The sequence below is a fragment of the Ischnura elegans genome, chromosome 6 (genome assembly GCF_921293095.1).
Source record: "Ischnura elegans chromosome 6, ioIscEleg1.1, whole genome shotgun sequence".
In the NCBI taxonomy this organism is placed as follows: Eukaryota; Metazoa; Arthropoda; class Insecta; order Odonata; family Coenagrionidae; genus Ischnura; species Ischnura elegans.
In genome coordinates, this window is record NC_060251.1 from 4,979,718 (window position 1) to 4,996,241 (window position 16,524).

Consider the following 16,524-nt stretch of genomic DNA (forward strand, 5'->3'; position numbering starts at 1 on the left):
ACATGAGAGGCACAAGCAACAAATATCAATTACAACATGAGATGAGCAGCCTTTGCGTAATTGGAGAAAGATTCCATTACTTAAGTAAACACTCCACAGTTGCAGACAAAGAGGGTGACCCAATTTTCCTTGACGTAGATGTATCTTGCAATAGCTCTGGTACAGGGAAAATAATGCTGATCCTGAAACCATAGACCATAACAACACTTAACTAGAAATAAGCGTGCAAGTTTGGATATCATTTCATGGAAGATAATTATTTAATTAAGAAAGGATGACATTATTTCGTAGGAAGTTGTTCATGATGAGTACCCAGTAAGATATACAACATATCTTGGCAGATGAGTCTTAAAATGAAAGGTTCTTATAAGTTAATATCCATCACTTATACGAAAGAAAGTATTCCAAAAGTAGAAAACGAAAAAAGTAAAGAATATTGTATACCAATTTAGTAGAAATCAAGTTCTTACTTCAAAAGGAAAGACATTAAAGATTTAAGAAATGTAAACATCGTAGAACACTTAATGAATAATGCTCAATTAATGACAATTAAACAGTTGAAAGGACAGAGTTGAAATAGCAAATTACATACATAACCAACAAAATGATTAGCATTAAACAAACCGAAGCATAGCACTAGCGATTCGTGAGTAGTTTGAACACTAGAAAAACTACAAATACAATGAAAAACATATAGAAATATAAGGAGTACAAGACACCATAAAATGCTGAAAACATGAGAAAAGGTAATCACAGGTTGAAATCAAAATGGAATAATGAAGGAAACAAATTACTCACATTTTCATCACCAAATACATTTCACACCCATGCAATTTAGCAATAACCAAGATCACTGAGACTCACATCCTTCAACGAGCAAATTCCAAAATCGTAAGGGACACTGTAAGCAATAAAAAAAAGTCTGCAGTTAACACTATTGACTATCAATAAGCCTCAATATCACGTTTGTTTTCAGCGAGATTCAATATGGCAGCCCCCAGTTCATACCTGCTCAGAAAAACAGGCTACACCAGCGCCTCTATGTTGGGTAGGCCGTTGGACCAATGGGGCTCCGGAAAAATCAAAACAAAAGAGGTTTTCCATACGATATATCGCAGTTTTGTCGCCCCCTTGCTTGTGGGATTCCGTGACGCGCGAATGTGGATTTTATTTTCGCGATCACGTTCGTTTCCCGCGTATTATCCAAATATGCGACTTCCGTGTATTTTGAAAGGTTGTGTACGGTGTTTAAGTATTCACGCCCTCGGCTGTGGAAAATGTCTATTCCTACCATCCTCCAGGGCCGCGCCGACGTCTCCGTCGGTCTCTACGGCTCTATTCGCGATGGACGACGTTCGAGACATTCCGGGCACTTGCTTATCATTTCCAGCATTTTGTGAGACGCTCCTGGTCACCACACTGACTGACTGCTGCATCCGCCTCCTGTACTTTGGAATACCTAGAAGACCTGCGCGGATACGGCACACCAATCCTTTCTTCTATGATTCCGGGATGCAAACCCTGATCCCCCTGACTAGTAGACCGTCCAGGAGGGAAAGATTTGCTCGTTCGTGGTAGAAGCTGGTATCCTCCAACAGTAGCTTCTGTTTCCGTGGCCAGCTCTCTTTCAAATACTTACTTATTCGTCGAGTCCTTTCATCTTCTCGTTGCGCTTTCAAAACTCTCTTCAGGAGTTTGTCACTCATTGGTAAATCTGCTTTCACAGCTTACACGTACAATTCCACGTCTTCATCGGTGAGAATACGCCTTCTTTTGGAGCTTTGGAGATTGGAGATCGTGAGAGAGCATCTGGCGTATGCACTAGGTATCTTTACGGGGACATAAATTTCCTAGCCTCTCCTCCCTTGCTGCATATTAATATCTTTGTCTTTTTTAATTTTCAGCTAATTTCTGGTCTTTGCTCTTTCCATATTTATCAAGTTCTTCTTAAAATCATTCTCTGTCATGGCTATGACTGCTGTATCGTCTGCTAATCGCAACATACCAAATCTTCCTCTGAGAATGTTGACACCTAAACTCTTCTCCTCGCTCTCACTGACGAATTGATTCCCGCATGAAATCTTATATCGAATCCCACCCCGAGTGTTCACCTCCCACAGAAATGAATAAAATTCAGTTCCTCTCAACTGCCCATCAATAACCGCTTCGTGGATTCCGTAGTACTCTTTCCATCTAATAGTACTATTGTCATCATTAGTCAATAATCTCAAAATTGGTTTAACGAAGCTCTCGATTTATCTCTCCTATCGGCTAGCCTTTTCATAGCGACGTATTTCTTCTCTTTCACATCCTCTATAACCCTTTGTCCTGTGTAACTCATTCGAGGCCATTCTTCCCTTCCACCTGTCCTTTTACGATTGTCTTCATGAAACTATCATGTCTCATAATATAACCAACTAAGTTGTTCCGTCTTCTCCTTAAAGTTTTTCGAAGACGCTTGTTTTCTCACATTCTTCCTAGCACTTTTTCATTACTTGCTCGGTCGATCCATTTTATCTTCAACATTCTTCGATGCCACCACATTTCGAATGATTCCACTCTCGACTTCTCGGCTTCTATCAACGAACAAGTCTCGCCTCCATAGTGAAATAAGTACTGATGTAAGTCCATATATTTTCAATTTTATATTTATTTTTAATGTAAAACTTCAAGGGTTTTCTTAGTTAACAATTTTTAACCTAATCTTACACCGGTCTTTCCCACGCCCCATGAAATAATATATAAGCACTACTGCTCCATGGTCACCTATTAGACGCGGGAATTTGGCGCATTCCGCTTAGTGAGTGGGGATGACAATATCAGCTAGGTTTACACTTGCGAGAAATTGCGCGAGTTTACTGTCTGACAGTCAAAATTGCAAGTGCAAACGGGTCGGCGAGCAGTGTCGCTAGCTTGGCGGCGGAGTGTCTGACACTTCGACTCGCAGGTCTAAACATGAAACTTAGCTCTAGCAATTTCTCGCGCTCGCACTGTCGCCTGATCAAACTGTGGGAGATATTTCCCGACATTTTTGCGGAAGTTGGGCTGAAGTGTAGTTGTGTTGTCTCTCGAATCTCCTGTAATTTGTTGTTTTTTGTTTCATGTTGATTTGTTGATGGATGAAGGGAAAAGGATGGAAAATCCCCTTGAGCAAAGTAGTTACAAATGATCGGACTTGGAGAAAAAAAACTTATTACGTTATATGAATAAAGCGAAATATTGTGGAATGTGACCCGGAAAGATTACAGAAACCGAGTGAAAAATCAGGAATCTTTGCGTGACATTAGCAAGAAGAATAAATACATCAGAGCATGATAAGAGTCACCTAAAAAATAGAGATTGTATGACGAAGATAGTGCATAGATAGAACAGCGCCAAACAAATAGCTATGCAATGCATAGTATGCATGGTACCACTTCAGTGGCACAAATTTTTTCTCAATTGGATTGGGATGGACAATTTTACTACTTTACTAGTATTAGCTATTCATATAAAATTTGAAGAAAATTATAATTGAACTTTCATAACTTCCCTCGGAGTGGTAATGACTTCAAATATACGATGATATTTAAATAAAGTTAGCATGGAATTAGTGGCCACAAGCAGTATAAGCTGAGATTTGTATTTCAGATGGAATAAGGTTCAGTGGATGATTCCTAAATGTTTTCCATTTCTATGTTTTCTTCCGCTAAAATCAATTCGCAATATGGTAGTTTCCTTCATCAAAGAAAATGAAAGGCATTGATTGCGATTCGTTACCCACCATTACGGTATTCATAATATACAAATTATTTCGTTTTAGAAATACCGGTTTAGACGAAAGGCAATGGTCCATTTTTATCCTTATTTGAAAAGGGCCAGATTGGCGCCCATGCGATGCCACTCTACGTGACGTCACAGGGAGCTAGTTTTTATACGAGAAGATAGGAGTTATACATCGTCTGAGGTTACCATCGCATGCATGAGGCGCAGAACTCAGGGAAACATGTCTTAAAAATCACTTATTAAAACTGGCTAAGGTCGGAAAGTTTTCTTCATTTGATAAGGTATTAATAATCCTTATTTAAGCCAAGCGCTATCAGCCAGCAGGGTACTCAGCTACCCGCTAGCAGCCTGCGTCGTATCAGCGCTAAGCCTCGCCTCAAGTTCACCTCACAGGGCGGCAGCGGGAGCCAGAAATACGTCACACGGAGAGATTTCCCGGCATTCATACTTAAGCGTCGCGTTTTCGTGCGCTTGAAAATTTTCACTTTTCATTTAATCGCGAAAAATAGATATCGTCATTTAAAAATCTAAAAGCGTGAAATACTTACTCCAGGAGTAGTGATCTTTCGATTTAGGCAATAAAAAAATAATAGGAAACCATCCTATTGGAACCACTGTGCCATCCGTTAGGTTACTGTGGATATTTACACGTACGTAAACAGGCCAATATAACGAATAAAAACGATTATACTAATCAGAGGCAAGAAAACGTGGGGTTATACCTATCAGCCGCTGACTCGCTGATATCGATTCCCTCAAAACTATGTCCTTTTTTTGGACTTATGGCCCAACAAAGTAGAGCAGATTCTCCAGCTCTGTAGCAGACAACCTGATGAAATTCCTAAACTGTTGAGAGTCCTCTCTTTGTAACTCATTTACTTAAAATCGAGAAAGCTCTCAAATGTTGCCTTCTATCAATCCATTCCTTAACCCAGATACTCCTCTTATTTTTTTTTCTGTTTATGTCCTCTTTGCCAATAATCAAGTAACATTATTGTAGCGGCAGTTTGCGCACGTCTACTTCTTGGCATTGTAAAAAGCTACTGACCACGGTACGGGAGGACCACTTCCGCGAGTTGAAATTGCACCGAATGCTGTCACATGTAAACGGATTTCATACTAACTGTCGCATCCAACAGTGACACTGGCTCGCGCGAGAGCTCGCAAAACAACTCGCGTCCAACTCTCGGGAAAAATTGCATCTGTGAGTTTACACTATGCACTACCCCAGTGAAAATTTTGTATACAATTGTATACAATTTTATACTGGATTTCCTGCATAAACCTGTATACAAAATGTGTACATTGTATACAAATTTGACTTCATACAATTGTATATACAATTGTATGAAGTCAAATTGTAGATTGTATATACAATTGTATGAAGCAATGTACAGTGTATAAAATTTACACATTTTCATACACTGTATACAATTGTATGAAATGTATACAATTGTATGAAATGTATACATTTGTATGAAATGTATGCAATTGTATGAAATGTATACAATTGTATGAAATGTATACAATTATATGAAATGTATACAATTGTATGAAATGTATACAATTGTATGAAATGTATACAATTGCATGAAATGTATACAACTGTATACATTTCATACAATTGTATACAGCCCTAGTAGCACAATTTGTGTTCAGAGTATGCTCAGGGCATTTTCAACACATATGTAAGATGTGTTCAACATAATTTGAGCACATGCTGAGCATATGTAAATGTCCGGCAAGGCATATGCTCAACATATGTTCAACACAAGTTTTCAACATATGCTCAGCATGTTTTCCACACATGCTCAACATATGTTTTTAACATATGCTCAGCATATTACCCACTTATGCTCAACATATGTTTTTAACATATGCTCAGCATGGTATCCAATTATGCCCAACATATGTTTTTAACATATGCCCATCATTTTCCCAAAATATGCTCAGCATACCCTAGTGAAAATATCTACAGGATTTTTTTTCCAATAGTAATTTGACAATGGGAAACATTTGTTTCTATAGGAAATTTTTATGTTCCTACAGGAAAATTTTATTTTCCCATAGGAATCTAAAATTTTCCTATAGGAACAATCATTTCCCATTGTCAAATTACGAAAGGAAAAAGAAATCCTATGGAGATTTTCACTAGGGTGAGGTTGCATCCATTTATCCCCCTTATGAAAAGTATTCCCTTACAACCTTGCAATACCTATAGATGCACAAATTCTCTCCTTTTTACCGCTCCTGCCTTTCACTGTGGACTTAGGGCATGATGTCAGACCTACACATTGCATTCACTCAAGTTATCAGATTAGCACTTTAAATTGAAAATGTTTAATCATTAATACAACTAAATTTGGTCAAGGATTTGAAATCGCCAATGTTAATTTAAAATTTATAAATGATAAGCATTCGACAGAATAAAGCATTGATGGTACTGATTATCATGTTGTCTAACCCTTCAACATCCTCTTTAGCCCTGTCATCGTACAGCTCTCACCAGCTCCACTGCACATGTACATCTGAAAGCATTACACTCCACACTGCTAGATTACAACGTACGAAAGATTGAACGAACAAGGAAAAGGGCTAAGGCATGTTTTAGTAACATTAATAAGAATATTGATACATAGGTGGTATCATGAGCCACTATAATGCTTTAGCCCAAATTATTTGTAATTATTAAAGTCTACTGCCACTTTATCCTTTGATGGAGCTCCTACGGAATATGTAATCAATTGGTAGATAATGGATTACATAGGATATAATAGGAGAATCAAGTAAGACATAGTTCTGCAATTTGATAATGAAGTAGATTTATTCTAATAAAAAAACATAAGCATTTAACATTATCAACAAATATTTCAATCCTATTCTTTTCCTTGATTTCTCTCAGTCTTCTTCAGGCAGCACGACCATCGTAGCCACTCCCCAGTTAACTCAAGAAAGGCACATTTATCAGCACTGCTAAACATAAGACAAGAGTGGAGAGCATCTGTAGATTAAAATAAACAGAAATCAATATTTATCCACTAAACAAGCACTAAACAGCAAAAAATTATTACTTCTTTAACCTGAAAATGGTGAATATTGACATCTTTCATGAATGGTAAATTAACATTAAGTTGCAAAATTTAAAATTTACATGAGACAGACTAAGGAGAGGAAGTAGCAGTAAGGGAAGTATTGCATCATAAGTTCACACAATATGTAATTTAAAAGTTATTCATGTCAGCTAGTGTATATACATTGGTCTTAAATATCAATAATCCTACAATACATTTCCATGTAAGTCCATCAACATAATACAATTATTGAGAGCTAGATGAAGATAATACTAATAGATTAGTGAGGTCATGAACATTTTAAGACACCGATTCATTTCCATGCAAGAGGGTGAAGTTCTTCAAAAAATAAAAATGTCATTTTTTGCATGACTAAACAGACATTTCTCATTAACAGATTTTGCATTGCTTAAAATATGTAATGAAATATGGAAAGCAAGAAAATTATGACGAACCTGAGAGTATCATGTTTAACAGAACAAACGGTTCAATTGACAACATTAAATTTAATTCCACTATAATGTGGAGCCTTATATTCCATAAAAATCGCTTAAGATACACATTATGTGGCTTTGGTCTCTAATTGTCCATGAAATTATAAATACCAATGCGCATATGGTGTATGTCTTGAAATCCATGAAACCCAGAATATATATGCCAGATTTGGTTAGTATTTGAGGCACGAACCACAGGATTACTGTAGATACTGCAAATAAACTCGATTATTTTTGTCCCCTTACTTCTGAGTGAATCGCCTAAGTGCTAAAGTAAATTTTTAGTAATCTGATGGAAAAACTAACGATAGTACGTATCATGCACTCCTTTTGAGCCATCCCCATGGGTTACCCATGCCAATTCTTTGTTTCGTTCCCTCATATCAGAGTGCAACTGTGTTAACATGATTCCTAGTCGAGACTACTCATATTTACTGTTAGCACTTCGCTGCGACAGTTATTCACAAAATAAGTTCGTTAATGATACTTGGTTACAAATTAGTTAATTATGCCTCAAAATGATACCATGAAAGAGAGGGCTAATTCATCATCCAGCGATTAGTTTAGCATTCATGAAATGGTGCTGTTATCATAATTTTATGGCCCTGTTACAATATTAGCATGAACAAAAAAAGAGTTTATGAATAGATTCACAAACGAAATTAGAACAGGCTCTAAGCCTTGACCAAGAATTTATTACTTCCTTCACATTTTATTGTTGCTATGATTGATTTTGATCGAACATTTTCGCACTCACTCGGTTACATGCATCATATTCGATCCAAGTATTTACATTGGGCAGGAATAACTTAATACGGCATTTACGACCACAATTCAGTTCATAAATAGCCATTGAGAACTTTTACCATACCACACAAGAACAGTCAGAACTAAAATAGTAATATCATACATTCATCCGTTCATAAACAGCGATTGAGAACTTTTACGATATCACACAAGAACAGTTAGTACTAATTGTAAAATAGTAATTTCATATATTTATCTACCAATGTACTTACATTTCATGCTTCTAGATGATTCCGAGGTAACTGGGCTCTCTCCTCTTGTATAAAGTAACGTAAACAACGTGCGATTTGAGCAATGAAATCATAGCAACATGAACACACACAACAACGTCGACGCATGCGTCTCGCTCTTCAATTATTTTTAAAGTGTTGAAGTGTTGAAAACACACCGCCAAGTTAAAATTTTACCGCCAATCGTCTGCTTTACTGCCGCTACTGCTGCTCTCGGCTTGCAGTAGCCGCAGTAGAGTTCACCGTAGGGAACGTCATCAAACGGCTGACGTCATCCGTTACTGCACCGTACTGCCAGTTGATTTCGGAACGGTTTGGCAGCACTGACAGTACTGCCAGTGAATTTCGGAACGCGCCCAAAATCAGGGCCTTGGTTAAAATTATGAATTGATATACTTGAATTAGAATAAACTAGAAGTAGATATATTCCTTTACATTAATTATAAAACTAGCATGCAGTATTCGAATCCTGATCGCTGATTTGTCGACGAAATATTTCTCAGAACGCATAGATATTTTCTTGAAAATATGATCAACATATTTCGTTGAACACATGTGGAGCATATGTCTACGTATATATGCTCAACATATTTTGTTGAACACATGTGCAGCATATTTCTATGAAAATATGCTCAACACATCGTCTGAACATATGCTGGAAATATTTCGAGCATATGTTGAAAACATGTGGTTTTAAACATCTGCTGAACATATTTTCAGCATATGCTAATGTTGTGTGCAAAACATATTTCCCTGACAGGTAAATTTTTACAAAAGGTACAATCCGGATTTCGCCTTCAAACCTTCACTTTCCTGTAGTGTTTTTGCCTCCTGATTAACGTGGTGACATTCATTCCTGGCGGAAATCAATAGTTTTCGAGATATTTTAACTTTTATGGATAGCGATTTTCGGGTTCTGCGCATGCGCGGCCATATTGGAATGGCGGTAAATTAGTTTCACGGAACATGTTTGAAATTGTAAACAAGAGAAAAATATCCCTAGTGATGGTCCAATACATAACAAAGTGGGGGGTAGAAGTGTATAAATCACTTTCTGGGCACATGTACGGGCTGGTCAACTAGAAAAAAATATCCTTCGAGCTGGTCCAGTTGGTAAAGCGGGTAAATCACTTTCTGGGCACATGTACGGGCTGGTCAACTAGAAAAAAATATCCTTCGAGCTGGTCCAGTTGGTAAAGCGGGTAAATCACTTTCCGGGCACATGTACGACTTGGTCAACTAGAAAAAAATATCCTTCGAGCTGGTCCAGTTGGTAAAGCGGGTAAATCACTTTCCGGGCACATGTACGAGTTGGTCAACTAGAAAAAAATATCCTTCGAGCTGGTCCAGTTGGTAGGGTGGGAGGTAGAAGTGGGTAAAATGTGCTTACCTTCCAGTGCTTATGGTTGCCCAGATGTCCCAGGCTGGTCTTCCATGACGACATGGACCAAATTGAATGAAAGTTTAAATTGGGCGGCATGGTAATGTTTGCGCATGCGCAGAAGGTGAAGTGCGTAAAGTAAAGGGTGAGTAAGTGAAGATCGTAAATGGCGGCGCATGCGCAGAACCCGAAAATCGCTATCCATAAAAGTTAAAATATCTCGAAAACTATTGATTTCCGCCAGGAATGAATGTCACCACGTTAATCAGGAGGCAAAAACACTACAGGAAAGTGAAGGTTTGAAGGCGAAATCCGGATTGTACCTTTTGTAAAATAATACCCCCTGACATAATCTGAGCATATGCTCAACATTTCTTGTGCTACTAGGGAGTGTATGAAAAAGTGTAAAATTAATGCACTGTACACAATGGTATGAAGCCAAATTTGTATACAATGTACACATTTTGTATACAATTGTGTACAGGTTTATACAGGAAATCCGGTGCCGTTGCCGTTGCCGGCACCGGCGCCGGATTCAATGTAACCAAATGGAAGGCTATACATGTAGTCCGGTCCGGCATCATTGCCGGCGCGATCGCCGGCACCTACAAGTGCTGCCGGCGATGAACTCGTCAAGTCGGAATCCGGCGCCGGCACCGGTTGTCGGTTACAATGTTTCTTTACCTATACTTGCCCACGTAGGTCAATTTTGCTTGTGCCGGAGAGGAGATTGTCTTCAGCCGTGCCGTTGCTCCTGCGGTAATCACACATTTGTGGCTCTCTTTCATTTCCGAAAATGGGCAGTTTTGAGTAGGATAGAGCAACCCTAATCGAACTGGTGGAGAGCAGGCCTTGCTTGTGGGACAAAGCTGCAGATTGCTTCAAAGACAAGGTGGAAAAGCGAAGAGCATGGAGAGAAGTTTACCAGTTTTTAGAAGACGATTTCTTTGAGATTGATAAGAAAGAACAACGCAATATAGGTAAGTCAGTAGGTACTTTAGGTAAGTTTAGTGACCTGATTGTGCTTATTACCAACCTGTAGCTGTAATGCAGGTCAGTAAATGTTGCGCCGGTTGCCAGGTACCTGCAATGTGGAGGAACGTCAAGTAAATAGATTATGGAGGAAAGTCACGGTGTAACTTTTTTTGTATTTTATGGTCATCACCAAGGCTAATCAATGTCTCTTTCCCGATAACTGTTTTATTTCCTTTGAAAGAGCATCCAATTCATTCCTTGATTAATTTTTATTTTTCCATTTTTCTGATTCTCAGTTTATCATTGTTTGAATTCATGCATATTTTTCTCAAAACCCTGTTAAGAGCTCAAATCATTCTGATTTTGTTCATTCTGTCCCTTGATATTGGATATTATTCGCCTTACGATTCCACTATCAAGAAGCGTCTCTTTGTTAATTTCGCGTAATCTGGTGCAGCTTTCGTTGGTAAAGTGTAGCCATTTTAAGTATTTGTAAAAGATATAGTTATGTTTCAATAAATCATTTGCTCTTTCACAATTATTGCCTATCAAGTTTCAATATGAACATTAAAAAAAAAAACTATCGGTTGACGAGATAGTTACTTTGTCGATCACATGAGACAGTTACATTTCCATAATCTAATCTTCCTAATTCTAAGATTGCTCGCTACGCGTTTGCCATTTCATATCGTCTAAGGTATTACTATCTTCCCCAGCCTCCAGCACTATCGCCATTAATATCGCAATTAAATGTATTTTTTCATCTTTTTAGGTGAACTTATCATGGCGAAATGGCAGAATATCAGGGATTCTATTTTGAAATCATAAAGGAAAAGATCTGGTCAGATCACTCCAAAGAAATATATTTACCACGAGAACTTAAAATTTTTGATGAAAATCTGTCAAAAAGATGATACAATATCAAGCATAGAAGACTCACAGGAGAAGGGACCTGATACTGAGGCTGATGACCACTTTGGCGTGGATATAGAGCATCAGGAAGAGGAAGCCTGTAACTGGGACAAAGCCTGCCACTCTCGCAAAAAAAACACAGACGCCAACACGACATAGATAGAGCCATTCTAAATGCTATTACAGATTCTAAACATGAACCTGACGAAGACGAAGCAATTTTTCACTCTGTTTTATCGGTTGTGAGGAAAATGGGTGAAGGAGAAAAAATTGAATTCCGAATTGGTGTCATGCAGCTTGTAAAAAACATCGAAAGCCTGACCGTAAATCACGCGGCCCCTATCCTAGAATTTTCTCCTACCCATTCATCATCACCCTATCAGCATTCCCCATCTTTTGCCTTCTACCCAACACGTTCCATACAACAACCATCATCAGTGGCTTCAAGTCAACAATTGTCATTGCCTCAAAGTGAACATTTACAATCCCCCTGTGACCCTCAAACCAATCACTCAACCACCTTTATTCAAGAACTTTAAAAATAACTTTGTAGATAAACCCAAGTAAAATTTTCTCTGCACTTATTACAATTAAAAGTTAAAGTCGAACCAGCCTGTGTATTAATTTAAACTTGCCTTATTGTTACTGTGAACATTTCCATCGGTGGTATACATGCTCTCATAGTAGTATCTTGGCACTGTGTAACTTCTCCAATGCGTCCCAAGAGATAATCGTATGTATGTATACCTACTCATACGAAAATAATTAAAAAACTTAGATTCATCACTTCTAAGCTTTTCATACGTTGTGTAGAAACCATAAAAATTGCCCACCAATTGGTGATTGGTATAGCCTAGGACTTTGTTTATAACTCCATAAACATTGAATCTGCCGAAAATACAAAGTAAATAAGAAAATTGCTGATAAGTTGAAATTAATCACCCAAAGCCAAAAAAAAATAGTAGACTGGGGCCAATGGACCCAGTCCATCCACTATGTAAATTTGTAGTATGCTATAACATGTAATGAGCCCATTCTCATTATTTCTTGCTATGTTTTAAAAGGACATACATTTAGGAAAAGTCACGGAGTCAAAAGGATTTTCCTGCATTTTTGACATAATTATAAACTTTCATAGCAACTACTGGGTCCATTGGTCCCAGTCCATCATTCTAGGGTTATGAACAGTACATATTAGATACAGTAAAACTCCTTATTTACACTTTTCTAGGGACCCAAGAAAAAAAGTGTAAATTGCGGGAAAATGCAAACAGTGGGAAATATAGAATTTTCACTTTTATTCACATATTGGCTTTGGAAATGTTAATTTTTTAATTGTTCACTAAGCATTATTCCATAACATTGCTTCCCTCTGAAGCACAGCTGGCAACAAAAATTAAAAAATAATCCTGTTTTGTCTGCATTAAAAACATCTTTTGGGCTGTGACCTTCCAGAAGTCTAATATATTCAGATTCTTTCTTCTGAGTTGCTGTCTCTATGTTAACATCTTTGCTTTCACCACTCACCATCTTGTATACAAGACTGTACCAATTTTTGAATCTATCCAACCAACCATTATAGATGCCGTGGAAACTTCGATTCCCAATCTTCTGGGGAAATACTTTTTCTCAAGGGCCTTTGGGCCTCTCTAAAAGTACTGGAGAACCAAGGTAATGCCTTTTGGTCCTTGGTTCAATGAAAGGAAAATCCTGATGATCACCTCCTCGTGGTAGAGAGGGGGCAACGTTATTAAAAACGGCTAACGACACAGGGACCGAGTATCTCCCGGGATAAGGAGACCCCCCCTGTCAAAGCCAACAACCTCTGTAGAGGATGGATGAGCGGACAGGGGTTAGGGCACCCTCTTGCCCTTGGAATGGGAAATCATTCCAAAAGGCGGATGAACCCACGAGGTCAACGGCATAGGATGCGGAAGGCAAGGGGAAACCACCGCATTAAAGACCCTTACGGTATCCCTAGTCCCACTGGACTACAATGAAAGCATGGTGATTCCTGAGAATAAGAAATATTCCGGAGTAATATGCCCACATTCGGATCTCCGGGTGGGCACTATCCCAGGAGAACTGTGTGGTTTGAAAGAGAAGGGAAAGGTAACATCAGCATTGAGAATAGGAACATGGAATGTCAGAACAATGAATAGGAAAGGGAAGTTGGAAAATGTGAAGAAAGAAATGGTGAGACACAACATCAGTATTCTAGGATTAAGTGAAGTAAGATGGGAAGGAGAAGGAGAATTTGATTCAGGAGATTATAAGATTATTTATAAGGGAGGGGAATCTAAGGAAAATGGAGTCGGGTTGATATACAGAAAGAATTTGGAGAAGAATATAACTAAAGTTATGCCAGTAAGCGATAGAGTAGTGGCTATCAAGATACTGAGTGAGCCAGTAGATACATTAATTATCCAAGTGTACTTGCCAACATCAGATGCAGAAGAAGAAGAGATTGAACGGATATATGAGCAAATAGAGGAAATATATGAAGAAAATGGAAAAGGCAAAGTAAGAACTATAATGATGGGAGATTGGAACAGTGTAGTGGGGAATGGAAGAAGGACGAATGTAGTTGGAGATTATGGACTTGGAAGTAGAAATGAAAGAGGAGAAAAATTGATAAATTTTTGTGAGCGCTTGGAGTTATGGATTGCAAATACTTGGTTTAAAAATCATAAAAGAAGGTTGTACACGTGGAAAGCACCTGGAGATATTTCAAGATATCAGATAGATTTTATTATTGTCAATCAAAGATTTAAGAATAGTGTTAAAATGGCAAAAACCTACCCAGGAGCAGATGCTGACTCTGACCACAATCTTCTAGTTACTGATATAAGAACACGATTGAAGCTTGTTAAGAAAGGGAGGTTGATAAGGAAATGGGATGTAATAAAGCTGAAAAATGAGAAGAATGAAGCATATAATAAAAATGTTGAGAAAAAATTGGAAGATGTAAGACAAAGTAATGAGGTTTCAGAGGAATGGAATAACATTAGGGATGCGATATGGGAAGTCTTAGAAGAGGAAGTTGGTGTTGTACAAAAGGAAAGAAATAGGAAGGAATGGATCACTCAGAGCATGATAGATAAAATGGAGGAAAGGAGAAAGTGGAAAAATGTTCACACTGAAGAAGGAAAAGGGCAATATAGGAAACTTAACAATGAACTACGGAGATTAACTGATAAGGCAAGAGAGGAGTGGATGGAGAGAGAATGCGAGAAGATGGAAGTCCTAGAAGAACAAGGGAGATTGGAAGAAATCTATAAAACAGCTAAAAAGTTCACAAAAAGAGAGCCAAAGAAAATAAGTAAACAAGGAATGTTAAATAAATACGGTAAGATAACAACAGGTGTTGAGGAAAACAAAAACATATGGAAAGAATATGTGAAAGAACTATATGATAGTAAAGACGATCATTCTGAGATGGAGCTGGAAGAGGAATGGGAATGTGAAGAGGTGAATAGAGGACCAAACATACTGAGAAGAGAAGTGGAAAAGGCAATCAAGGATCTCAAGGAAAGGAAAGCAATGGGATGCGATAGAATACCATCAGAAGCATTAAAGAACCTAGGTAACAATGCAATGAGTCGATTAACAAATTTAATCAATAGGATATATGATACCGGGAGCTGGCCTGATGATCTACTTAAAACTATTCTAATACCAATACCAAAGAAATGTAATGCCAAAGAATGTAAAGACTATAGGACAATTAGTCTTATATGCCATGTTACCAAAGTAATTACAAGGATTATATTAAAAAGAATCAAAGGAAGAATTAAAGAAAATATGGGAGAAGATCAATTTGGATTTAGAAAGGGTAAAGGGACTCGTGATGCAATAGGATGCTTGAGGATGATAGGAGAAAGAATGATGAAAATGAATAGAGATTTGTACATTTGCTTTATTGATTGGGAAAAGGCATTTGATAAGGTTAATTGGAATGTGTTATTGAAAATTTTGAAAGACATTGGCATTGATTGGAAAGATAGGAGATTAATAAAAGAGATGTATTGTAGGCAGGTAGTAGTTATAAAAATTGGAGATGATGAAACAGAAGAAATTGGCATAGGAAGAGGAGTGAGGCAAGGGTGCTGCCTTTCTCCAGAGCTCTTCAATGTTTATGCAGAAAAAATGATGGAGAAAGCTTTAGAAAAAGCTAGAAGAGTTGTAATAGGAGGAAAAAGAATAAAAACAATTAAATATGCAGATGATCAGGCAGTGCTGGCAGAAAGTGAAGAAGATTTACAACAAGTGATGGATGATATAATGGATGTGGGGAGGGAATTTGGAATGAACTTAAACATAAATAAAACCAAGGTGATGAGAATCAGCAGAAAAGAAGGTTGTGTTTGTATATCCTTAGAAGGAAATATCATACAGCAAGTACAGACTTTCCAATATTTGGGAAGTCTGGTAAGATGGAATGGAAGTTGTACTGAGGAAATAAGAAGAAGGATATCAATAGGTAAAGGAGCGTATGGAAAGGTAAAAGCATTGTTAACAGCAAAAAGAATTCCAATAGAGATGAGGAAGAGGTTTATGAAATGTTTTGTGTGGAGTGTAGTGTTGTACGGATGTGAATCATGGACTGTTAAAAAGAAGGAGGAGAGATATTTAGAAAGTTTTGAAATGTGGGTATGGAGACGAATGTTGAAAGTGAAGTGGACTGACAGAGTGAAGAATGAGGAAGTTCTAAGAAGAATAGGCGAGGAAAGAAAATTAATACATATGATTCATAAGAGGAAGGCAAGTTGGTTAGGGCATATATTAAGAAGGAATTGTTTGGAACGGAGAATAATAGAAGGGAAGATAGAAGGAAAGAGAGGAAGAGGAAGAAGGAGGATGGGAATGTTGGATGATATATAAGAAGA

At 37.8% G+C, this 16,524-nt stretch overlaps 1 long non-coding RNA gene across 1 annotated transcript in view; it reads right to left on the bottom strand.

Annotated features, from left to right (window-relative positions):
• Positions 1 to 10,410: 10,410 nt before the first annotated feature.
• Positions 10,411 to 16,524, bottom strand: part of LOC124160925 — a 46,127-nt gene continuing 40,013 nt past the window's right edge. The window contains exon 5 of the long non-coding RNA XR_006865271.1: positions 10,411 to 10,832. This is a non-coding gene — a long non-coding RNA (uncharacterized LOC124160925). The remainder of the gene's footprint in view (positions 10,833 to 16,524) is intronic.